Raw genomic sequence first — 11,154 nt, forward strand, 5'->3', positions numbered from 1 at the left:
AACTATTTTTTTCTTTATGTCCTCAACACTTAATACCGTACCTGACATATCAAATGGCTTACTAAGTGATTACTTGATGAATAAATTCATGATCATGAGAAAAATGATTATTTCTCTCCTGTATTTAATAACTAATTATTGAATTAAAACCAAAGTTTTCCCCTTTTTTTAACTTCTCACCCAGAAGTCATCCAGTATGGGGAATATTGGACAAAGACTTACCCAGGCTAAGATCTAATCAAAGACAGTAAAACAAATTCTAAGTTTGGGTAAATGGGTGGATTCCTTCTCATTGTGTTTACTCAGACAGGTCTGGGAAAATGAGGATTCTCCCTTTTGTCTGACATGTGATATGGAAATAGATAAATGTCTTTGACCAAGATTTGGGTCCTCAGTGTCATGTACTGCAACATCTTCATTGGAATATTGCCCAGCCCCTCATTATAATATTCTTTTTCTCGTAAATTGTTACCCAATCAGAATTGATTGCCACCCTCAGGAACACCCAGGATGTATAAGCCTTGAAGAGGTTCCATGAGAGGTCTTTGTCACTCGAGAGTGCCACTGACCTTTTTTATTAATAAAATGCTAGTATTATTAATAGAATGATTAATTACCCAGAAACTGTCTCAAACTTTTTAAACATTACACATGTATGGAAAGTTGCATGGATGATTGAATAATAAAAATGCTGATGTTAGAACTAATAATTCCATTATATCTCTATACTTCAATTGTAATTATCCAGTCACTATCACATATCTTTTCCTTCTGGTACTAGTGATACCATTCCTTCCATGAATTAGAACCTATGAATCCTTAATTTTCAGTGGAGCACTGGATAGTGCTTCTTTTTAGAATCTTTCTCCAAGAGAACTGCCTATTTTCTATTATATTCTGTATAACTCCAATTTTGGTATTTTTTTCCTCCAATGTATTATATTCTATTACTTGCCCACCTTTTGACATTGATTTCTTTCCTGTACTTAAGAACACACACACACACACACACACACACACACACACACACACAGACACACACACACACATGCACACACACATTTCCCTTTCTGACTTTCTTCCTTGGTTATTTCTGCCTTTCAATCCTAGACTCCTTCAACCACTCTAATAAAGTGGTGAAAAGGGAAACACTGTTCAAATTCTTTCACATTTTCTTTTAGTTTAGTGAAACAAACTTGAATTTTCTGCAGACATAATTGGTAATCATATCAGGCATGAACAATGATGATGACAGTGATAGCTAATGTTTATATAGGGCTTTGAGGATAGTAAAACTGTTTTATATATATTACCTCATTTGATACATAAAAATGCATACTTTTCAGGTCATTAAAACACTTCTTTACATGGCTCTATATCTTGAATATCTATTTGAATAGTGGTTGTTAGCAGCTCCTGGAAACTGACTTTTCATTTCTATGTCTATTGCTAACGTATTGTTGCTTGTTGGAAACTGGAAAATGTTCATGAAACCCCATTAAAATAAGTACACAGAGTTACAGTATCTGAGATACTGAAAGGAGAGCATTGGCCTCAGCAGCTGAGACCATTTTCAGCTATAGAAAACCATGAATTAGCATTTCTGATAAATGGTGAGGATTATTGCTCTTATAGGAGATTTTAGAAATTATTATTATATCTCTTCTCCATTTGTTATTGTCTCTAGGATATCCGAATCCCAGTCAATGGGGTTATTAAGTATTGTACTAAGTGCTGAACCACTTTTGGCAAAATGGCCTTCAATGGAGTATCACACTTGACTGATTTCTTTATTGAAATGTTTAAGTACCCTACCTTACATCTTCCTTGAATATGAGTTTGTGTACACTATCGAGAGCTTAGGGCCCATCACTAGTTTTTATGTAGTGTTCATTTTTGTATAGAGTATTAGAAACTCACACATATACACACACACACACACACACACACACCAAGTGAGGTAGGTAGTTCATATATATATATATATATATATATAATATATATATATATATATTCTTTTCTCTTGGCCACTTCAAAGATTAGGAAACTGAATTTCAGAGAGATTGTGACTTGCCTATGGTCAATTCGATTAGTTTCAACATTAATTAAGTGAGCTAATATTTCAAAAGTGAGATTTGAATTCAGGTCTCTAATACCTCCAATTCCACCTCTTTTTTCCATGATGCCTCTTTCATATATTAAATTTCAAGCCTTTCAATTAAGTTTAAAAATCTAACTATAAAAGTAGAGAATGATGGAAAATGAGGCTAGATAAAGTTTTATAGGGAATTGTCAGTTTTACTCTACTTTTTTTATATATAGTTGAACATGACAACAAAGACAAACAAGAAAACCACACAAACAAATAAAAAACTAATGAAATCTTTGGGTTCATTAATAAAAATGTATTTGAACAGTTCCATTATACTTTTCCCAGGTTGACAAATTCTGGAATGTTTCAATCACTCCTGGATGTCAAATTTTTAAAAGGACTTTGAGATACCTAAATGTTCTGGATGAGGATTATTGGGATGATGAGAGATTGAACCTATATCACATAAGAATCTCATGAAAGAACTGAGAATTTTATCTCTTGACAATGGAAGACTTGGGGAGGAACTATATGACTGCTACATTCAAATTTTGAAGGCCCGTCACATGACAGATGTATTAGTATTGTTTTGTTTGGTTCCAGAAGACAAAACTAAGACAAATTGGAATTAACTGCACAGAGGGAAATTTTGAATAAATATAGAGAATATATACTTAATTATTTGAATTGCCTCAAAATGGAATGGGTTACCTAAGGAAATAAGGATGTGATATGTTCCCTAATGTTGCATATCTTTCATCTGATGCCATTGCTTTGTGGGATATTGGAGAGATGGTTCATACTTCATGTATGAGGTGGAATATATAACCTCTGAGGTAATTTCTAGGTCTATAATTTGTAGTGACTTTTCTCCTCCCATCTTCTCACACTTCTTTGATTAGGGTCATATAAACCATCAAAGAACCTCATAGGGCTGAAGTAGTTCCCCAGTCCCCCCCACCTACCCTTTAAAAACCCAAGGTATAGCACAGAAATAAAGTTTAGTTGCTCTAGCAAAGACATATGAAACAAATATTATGAAAAGAATTAAATACAAAATATCTAAGTACTATGAACAGTGAGAATGACATATTTTATTAACACAGAGAATGTTCCAGAAAAACCAAAAGATAACTAAGTCTTTTGACTCATCTAAATATGTTTTGTGTAACATCAGCCCCTATGGAGGTTCTCAATATGAATGATGATATTACTGGTGACAATTGCATACTGATGAAGAACTGAGCAGCTAAGTAAGCTCTTTTCTGTTAAGTTCACCAGTCAGCCTTTGAAGTGTTTGATTTAGCCATATCTATATGAATATTCTTTGTGACATTACATATATACACACATGTATGTGTGTATGTGTGTATGTGTATATGTGTCAATGTGTAACATCATATTTTAAATATGTATCAACAAATCTATAATAAGAATTGAGTAGCTCTGCTCTAGTGTATTGTGTTGGTCAGCTAGATTCACCCACATTACTTTGATTATTCATTTATTTTAGGAATTTCTAGTTTCAAAGTCCTAGACAGTGAACTACTTGTCAATTTCTATGATGCCTCAGATAATAAATATACTCCTGATCCTACACATTCACACAGAGAGAAACGGGGTAAACTTTGAAATAACCCAGGACATCTCTTAAAGTCACATCATAAAGCACAAGTTTGTTTCTTTTGGACCATTTACATGTCTAAAATGAGTTAAACACTTCTTTTCATAAAAAAAGTGAATAAAACTGTTTGTGAGAAGAGGATAGTTCTCCTACTCTGTCTCTTCTTCTCTTGTTTTAACCTCTCCATTTGCTTCTTCTTCTCTCTCACCCAGCATATCATCGATGGTGCTTAATTAGTCAGTATATGTATGTCAAAGAGCCAGAAGGTAATGACATAAAGATAAAATAATCAACAGACATCAATCAATTTTCCAGATTTTCAAATTAAGCAAGATTCCTTAATTATTGCTTCTACTCATGAATAAAAATTGATACTAACTTCAAAATAAATAAGAAGAAATATAGCCAGAGGACATTAAGCAGTCTTTGATAAACTGTATTCTGTGGTGTTAAATATCCTCTGGTATTAAATGACAAATGTAATGACTGAGCCTTCTTTTTTTTTTTGAAAATAAGGCCAACATTGCATCCCTTCAGTCCCGTAGTATCTCACTCATTCATCATGATGTTTCAAAAAAAGGGAAGAGAAATAATTCTATAAATTACAAGCCAGGGAGCCTAACTTCAATTTATGACAAAATTCTAGAAGTTATTAAAACAGATAGTTAGAAAACATCTAGAAAAGGAAATCATCATCAGAAAGATCTTGCATTGCTTCATAATGAATAGGCCATTCCTGGATAGTCATTTCTTTTTAGACAGTGTTATTGACTGGCTGATGAGGAGAATGCAGTTTCTATGGTTCATTCTTTTTAAATTCTAGATTTAACATAAAAAGAGTAGTTCCATGTATATAATATATACATATACATGTTTATTAAACATGTGTATATTTGTACACATACACACAATGCTTTTGTGTATACATATATGTGCTTATATGTATGTATGCACATGTATGTGTGTACACACATATATTTTTGTTTGTTTAAAATTCAAATGGGACAAACTGTATGGAATAGGAAAAGATTTGAGATTTCATCTTCAATCTTTCTCTCTAATTTATTCAATTTGATTTTTTAACAAGTATGTAACCAATTAAATATAATACTTTCAAAACCATCCTCCTTGTTTGTTGTCTTTTGAATTCCTACTAATCTTTATTATGCTTTTATTTATAAATGTTTCCTTGGCCTTTTTATGTTTTGTGATATGTAAGATTCATTTAATTCCCATTCCCTTCCCTTTTTCATAGCTATTTATATTCTCTTCTGGTTGTGCATCATGATTATAAAGAATAACAAAAGAAAGGGTGGTTGACTTTTTTTTTAATTTGGTATTTTATTTTCCACAATTGCATGGGAAAACAATTTTTAACATTTGTTTTTAAAATTCTGATTTCCAAATCCTCTCCCTCCCTTCCCACTCCCAACCCCACATTGAGAAGGGAAGCAATTGTTGTAGGTTATACTTGTGTAGACATGCAAGATGCATTTTCATATTTATGACAAATATGAAAATATTTCTTTTATGACAAAAGAAAGTGTAGACCAAAACAACAAACAAACACAACAAAACCAAGAAAAATAAAGTTAAAAAATATGTTTTAATCTGTGTTCAGACTCTACCAGTTCTTTCTCTGGGGATGGATATCATTTTTCATTATAAGTCCATCAAAGTTGTCATGGATCATTGTATTGCTGAGAATAGCTAAGTTGTTCACAGTTGATTATCTTACAGAATTGTTATTACCTTGTACAATGTTATCGTTCTATTTATTTCACTTTGGATCAGTTCCTGTAAGTCTTCCCAGGTTTTTTTGAGAGCATCTTGCTCATCATTTCTAATAGCACAATAATGTTCTATTACAATCATATAACACAACTTGTTCAGCCATTCCCCAATTAATGGGGAATCCCATTTATTTCCAATTCTTTGCCACTGGAAAAGAGGTGATAGATAGATGGATAGATAGATAGGTAGATAGATAGATAGATAGATAGATAGATAGATAGATAGATAGATAGATATATGAATATATGTGTATATATATATATATAATTTTCCTGTTTTTAATCTTTTTTTGGATACAAAATTGGTAGTGGTACCGATAGGTCAAAAGGTATGCATGGTTTTATAGCCCTTTGTGCATAATTCCAAATTGCTTTATGTATTGGTTGAATCAGTTCACAACTCCACCAACAATATATTAGTGTATCAGTTTTTCCACATCCCCTTTAACATTTGTTCATTTTCCTTTTCTACCATATTAGTCAATATAATAGATCTGAGTTAATACCTTAGGATTGTTTTAATTTCTCCAACTAGTAGCGATTTAGAGCATTTTTACATATGACTGGAGATAGCTTTTATTACTTCATCTGAAAACTGGCTGTTCATATATTTTGATTATTTATTAATTGAGGAATGGCTCTTATTTTTATAAATTTGATTATTGTCTTTATATATTTGAGAAATGAGATCTTTATCACAGAAACCTGCTTCAAAATGTTTTTTTCACAATTATTGAAAATTATATTTCTCTCCACCCTATTTGCCTTACTTATTCTATTCACTTTCCCCATTCACCTTGTCCCTTCTCTAAAGTGTTTTGCTTCATACTATTCCCTCCTCCATTCTGCCCTCCCTTCTATCAGCAACTCCTTTCATTCTCTTATCCCTTTCCCCTCCTATTTTCCTGTAGGGTAAGATAGATTTCTATACCCACTTGAGTGAGTCAGGGGTGGGGAACCTGTGGCCTCAAGGCAGCATATGGCCTTCTAGGTCCTCAAGTGTTGCCCTTTGATGAGATCCTAACTTCATGGAACAAATCTCCTTAATAAAAAGATTTGTTCTGTGAAACTTGGACTCAGTCAAAAGGCTGCACCCAAGTACCTAGAAGGCCACATGTGGCTTTGAGGTGACAGGTTCCCCACTCTTGGTACTGTATATGATTCTTTCTTTGAGCCAATTCCAATGGCAGTAAGGTTCATGCTCTCCCCTCCCCATTTCCCCCATCTTCCCCTCTACTGTAAAAGTTTTTTCTTGCCTCTTTTGTGTGAGGTAATTTATCCCATTCTACCTGTCCCTTTTTCTTTCTCTCAGTGCATTCCTCTTTCTCACTCCTTAATTTTATTTTTTAGATATTGTCCATCATATTCAACTTATACCTGTGTCCTCTGTCAATATATATTCCCTCTAACTGACTTAATGAATTATAAGTATCATTTTCTCACATAGGCTTATAAACAGTTTAACCTTATTAAGTCCTTTATGATTTTCTTCTCTGTCTACCTTTTGATGCTTCTTTTGAGTATTGTATTTAAACATAAAATCTTTTATTCAGCTCTGTGCTTTTCATCAGCAATGTTTGAAAACCCTCTATTTCATTGAATGTCCATTTCCCCCCGAAGGATTATACTCAGTTTTGCTAGGTAGGTGATTTTTAATTGTAATTCTCATTCCTTTGCTCTCCAGAATATCATATCCCAAGTCCTCCAATCCTTTAATGTAGAAGCTACTCAATATTGTGTTATCCTGACTGTGGCTCCACAATACTTGACTTTTTTTTTCTTTTTAGCTGCTTGCCATATTTTCTCCTTGACCTGGGAGCTCTGGAATTTGTATAGTTTTGCTGGAATTTTTTTTTTATTTTTGTGTCTCAGGAGGTGATTGGTAGATTCTTTCAATTTCAATTTTGCCTTCTGGTTCTAGAATAGCAAGGTAATTTTCCTTGATAGTTTCTTGAAATATGATTTCTTGATTCTTGTTTTGATCTTGGCTTTCTGGTAGTCCAATATTTTTAAAATTGTTTTTCCTGGATCTATTTTCTAGGTCAGTTGTTTTTCCAATGAGGTACTTCATATTGTCTCTTTTTTTTCATCCTTTTGGTTTTATTTTATTGTTTCTTGATGTCTTATAAAGTCATTAGTTTCCATTTGCTCAATTGTAATTTTTAAGGAATTATTTTCTTCAGTGTGCTTTTGTGCTTTTTTTCCCATTTGGCCAACTCTGCTTTTTAAGGAGCTTTTCTGTTCAGTGAATTTTTGTATATCTTTTTTCTTTCTTCTTTTCAAGGTATTCTTCTCCTTACTGGATTTTTGTACCTCTGTTACCACTTGGCCTTTTCTGTTTTATCAGGTAATATTTTCTTCAGTATTTTATGTCCCTCCTTTTTCATGATTTTCTTGCATCATTTTCATTTTTACTCTTTCTTTCTTAATTTTCAAAATCTTTGTGAGCTCTTCCGTAGCCCAAGACCAATTCACATTTTTGTTTGAGGTTTTTTATGTAGGAGTTTTTACTTTGTTGTCATCTTCTGAGTGTGTGTTTTGATCTTGTTTGTTAAAATAGTATCTTTCTATGGTCAGATTTTTTTTCTGTTTTTTTTTTTGCTCAGTTTTCCAGCCCATTTCTTGACTTTTATCTTTTTTGTTAAAGTGGGGCTGTGCTTCACAAGTAGATGGGGCACCATCCCAAACTTCAGAAGTTTTGTACAGCTATTTTCAGAGGTACTTCTAGGGACCTGTAAGTTTTCCATTCTTCCAAGATGGTATGATCTAAGGAGAGGTGTGTTTACTCCTCTCCTGGACTGTGCTTTTGTCTGGGGGTAACCATAAGCATTCTTTGGTACCTTAGAACTGTGATGAGGATCCCTGATCCACTAAAGCCACAAGCTCTGATGTGCTCATACTCTTCCTTGCCCTGGGACTGCAACCTAGTACTATGACCTGGATCCAAGTATGGGTTAAGCAAAAGATTCCTATACTCAGTGAGAGGAAAAAGACCCCTGTAATCTCCTTCCAACTTGTTGTTTGATCTTCTTACTCTCTGTGTCCTGAGAGATCCCAAATAACAGCTGATGCTTATGACTCAGTGGCTCCCAAGGCCTGCTCCTGGTTTTCTAGGGCTGCTCTGTGATGGTATGGCCAACACTGTATTGTGCTGCTCTATCAGCTCTGTGGGACAGATCTTTCCTGCTGACCTTCTAAGTTGTTTTGGGCTAGACAATTGTTTCACCCTGTCATTCTGTAGGTTCTGCCTCTCCTATATTTGTTTTTAGGCATTATTTATAGTTGTTTGGAGGGTTTCTAGTGAGAGCTCAGGTGAGTCCCTGCCTTTTCTCCTCCATCATATTATGCATATTTCCACATTGGTTATGTTGTGAAAGAAGAATCAGGAAAAAAAGAAAAGAACAATCACAAGTAAGAAAAAAAAGAGAAAAGTGTATGCTCTGATCTGCATTCAGACTCCATAGTTTTTCCTCTCAATGTGGGTAGCATCTTTCTTCAGGAGTCTTTTGGAATTGTCATAGATCATTGTACTGCTGAGAAGAGCTAAGTCTGTCAAAGCTGGTCATCACACCATGCTGTTGTTGTTGTATACAAAGTTCTCCTGGTTCTGTTCACTTCACTCAGCATCAGTTCATGTAAGTCTTTCTAGGTTTTTCTGAAATCCCCATGCTCATCACTTCTTTTAGAACAATAGTTTTAAATTACATACATATACCACAACTTGTTTAGTCATTCCCCAATTGATGGGCATCCACTCAATTTCCAATTTTTTACCACCACAAAAAGAGCTGCCATAAATATATTTGTACATGTGGGTCCTTTTCCCTTCTTTATGATCTCTTTGGGATACAGATCTAGTAGTGTGGTATTGCTGGATCAAAGGGTAAGCACAATTTGGTTGGCCTTTGTGAATAGTTCCAAATTGCTCTACAGAATAGTTGGAGCAGTTCACAACTCCACCAACAATTCATTCGTGTTCCAATTTTCCCACATCTTCTCCAACATTTGTTGTTGTCTTTTTTTGTCATATTAGCCAATCTGATAGGTTTGAGGTGGTACCTGAGAGTCGTTTTAATTTACATTTCTCTAATCAATAGTGATTTAGAGATTTTTTTTTTAAAAAAATGACTATAGATAGCTTTAATTTCTTCATCTGAGGATTGCCTTTTCATATCCTTTGACCATTTATCCACTGGGGAATGACTTGTAGTCTTATAAATTTGACTCAGTTCCCTATGTATTTTAGAAATTAGGCTTTTATCAGAGATACTGGCTATAAAAACAGCCTTTTTTTGGTGGGAGAAAAACCTAATGGTATACAAGGGAAGAAGAAAGTACCTGGCTCATAATAAAATCTAGATCCTAGTTTTGACCCTGTTACTGCATAACATTGTGCCTTTGGATAAATCATTTAATTTTTCTTTTCCTCATATTAGGAAAAAAAATAAATGAGAAATTTGAACTAAATGGCCTCTAAATTCTCTCCTAACTCTAAAGCAATATTATTCTTTAATGAATTAAAAATATTTAATTTATTTTCCCATTTGTCATGAAACTGAAGTATCTTCACAAATTAGATGTCAGATTGGCAAATCTAATTGCAAAAATAGACTTTTGCTATTTGTTGAACCTCTAGTATGCAGTCTGTAACAGTGTCTGCTTTGTACTACTGTTACTACAGTATTTATCCCATGCCAGTGTCTTAGACTAAGATTTATGTCAACCTTATTCTGTTTTGAAGCAAATAATTCCACTTTGGGAGAATTTTTAACTGTTTGAAGGCCTTTATTATATTGAGCTAAAATCTACTTAATTGTAACTTCCATCCATTTTATGAGAGGTTTCAGAACAAGTTTAAGCTCTCTTTTGAATCATACCTAAATACTCAAATACTTCTTGATTGAGAAGTCCCCTACAATGATGTAGATAGCAATTTGTCTAGGTCTGCCTATCCTGTGTGATTCCTGTCCATGCCTTTCCATAATTTGACATTGAACAATTGCCTGATATACTGGATGACATCCTCACTTTCTCCTAATACTATGAGAGTAACAGTATAGCACTAGTCCATTTTCTTTTTTTATTACAAAATTTCTTGGGGACATCTTAAATGATTAAGTGTAATGAGAGGTTGAGTAGAGAAATAAATAGAAAGAATAATGATTTTAATATGCAGAGATGTGGGGGAAGGGGATTGTCCATTTCAAGCATGGAGATAGCATTTGGCAAATGTACAAAAGTGGAAGGAGGCAGTTTAAAATTTTGGAGGAATAAATGATTAGTGCAGTTTGAATGGAGTGTAAACTATGAAAAGGGGAAGACAGTGGGGAAGAAGAAAAAGCTAGCAAGGCAGGTAGAAACCAGAATGATGAAGACCTTGAATGCTAGACAGCACAGTATATATTTTATTTAAAAGGCAATACAGAACAATTAAAGGTTTTTGAGCAAGGGGCATCATTAGACATGTGCATTAACAATATTACTTTGGCAGTAAGGTAAAGGATGAATTGGAGAGAAGAACCACTGGAGGGAGGGATATCAGTAAAAAGATAACTAGAGTCATCAAGAACAGGGATAAGTAAGACTTGGACTAGAGTGGTAGTGTTAGCAGCATTTAAAGACACAAATTAGATAGTTTATTACAG

The sequence above is a fragment of the Vombatus ursinus genome, unplaced genomic scaffold (genome assembly GCF_900497805.2).
Source record: "Vombatus ursinus unplaced genomic scaffold, bare-nosed wombat genome assembly UNPS02014818.1, whole genome shotgun sequence".
Taxonomy (NCBI): domain Eukaryota; kingdom Metazoa; phylum Chordata; class Mammalia; order Diprotodontia; family Vombatidae; genus Vombatus; species Vombatus ursinus.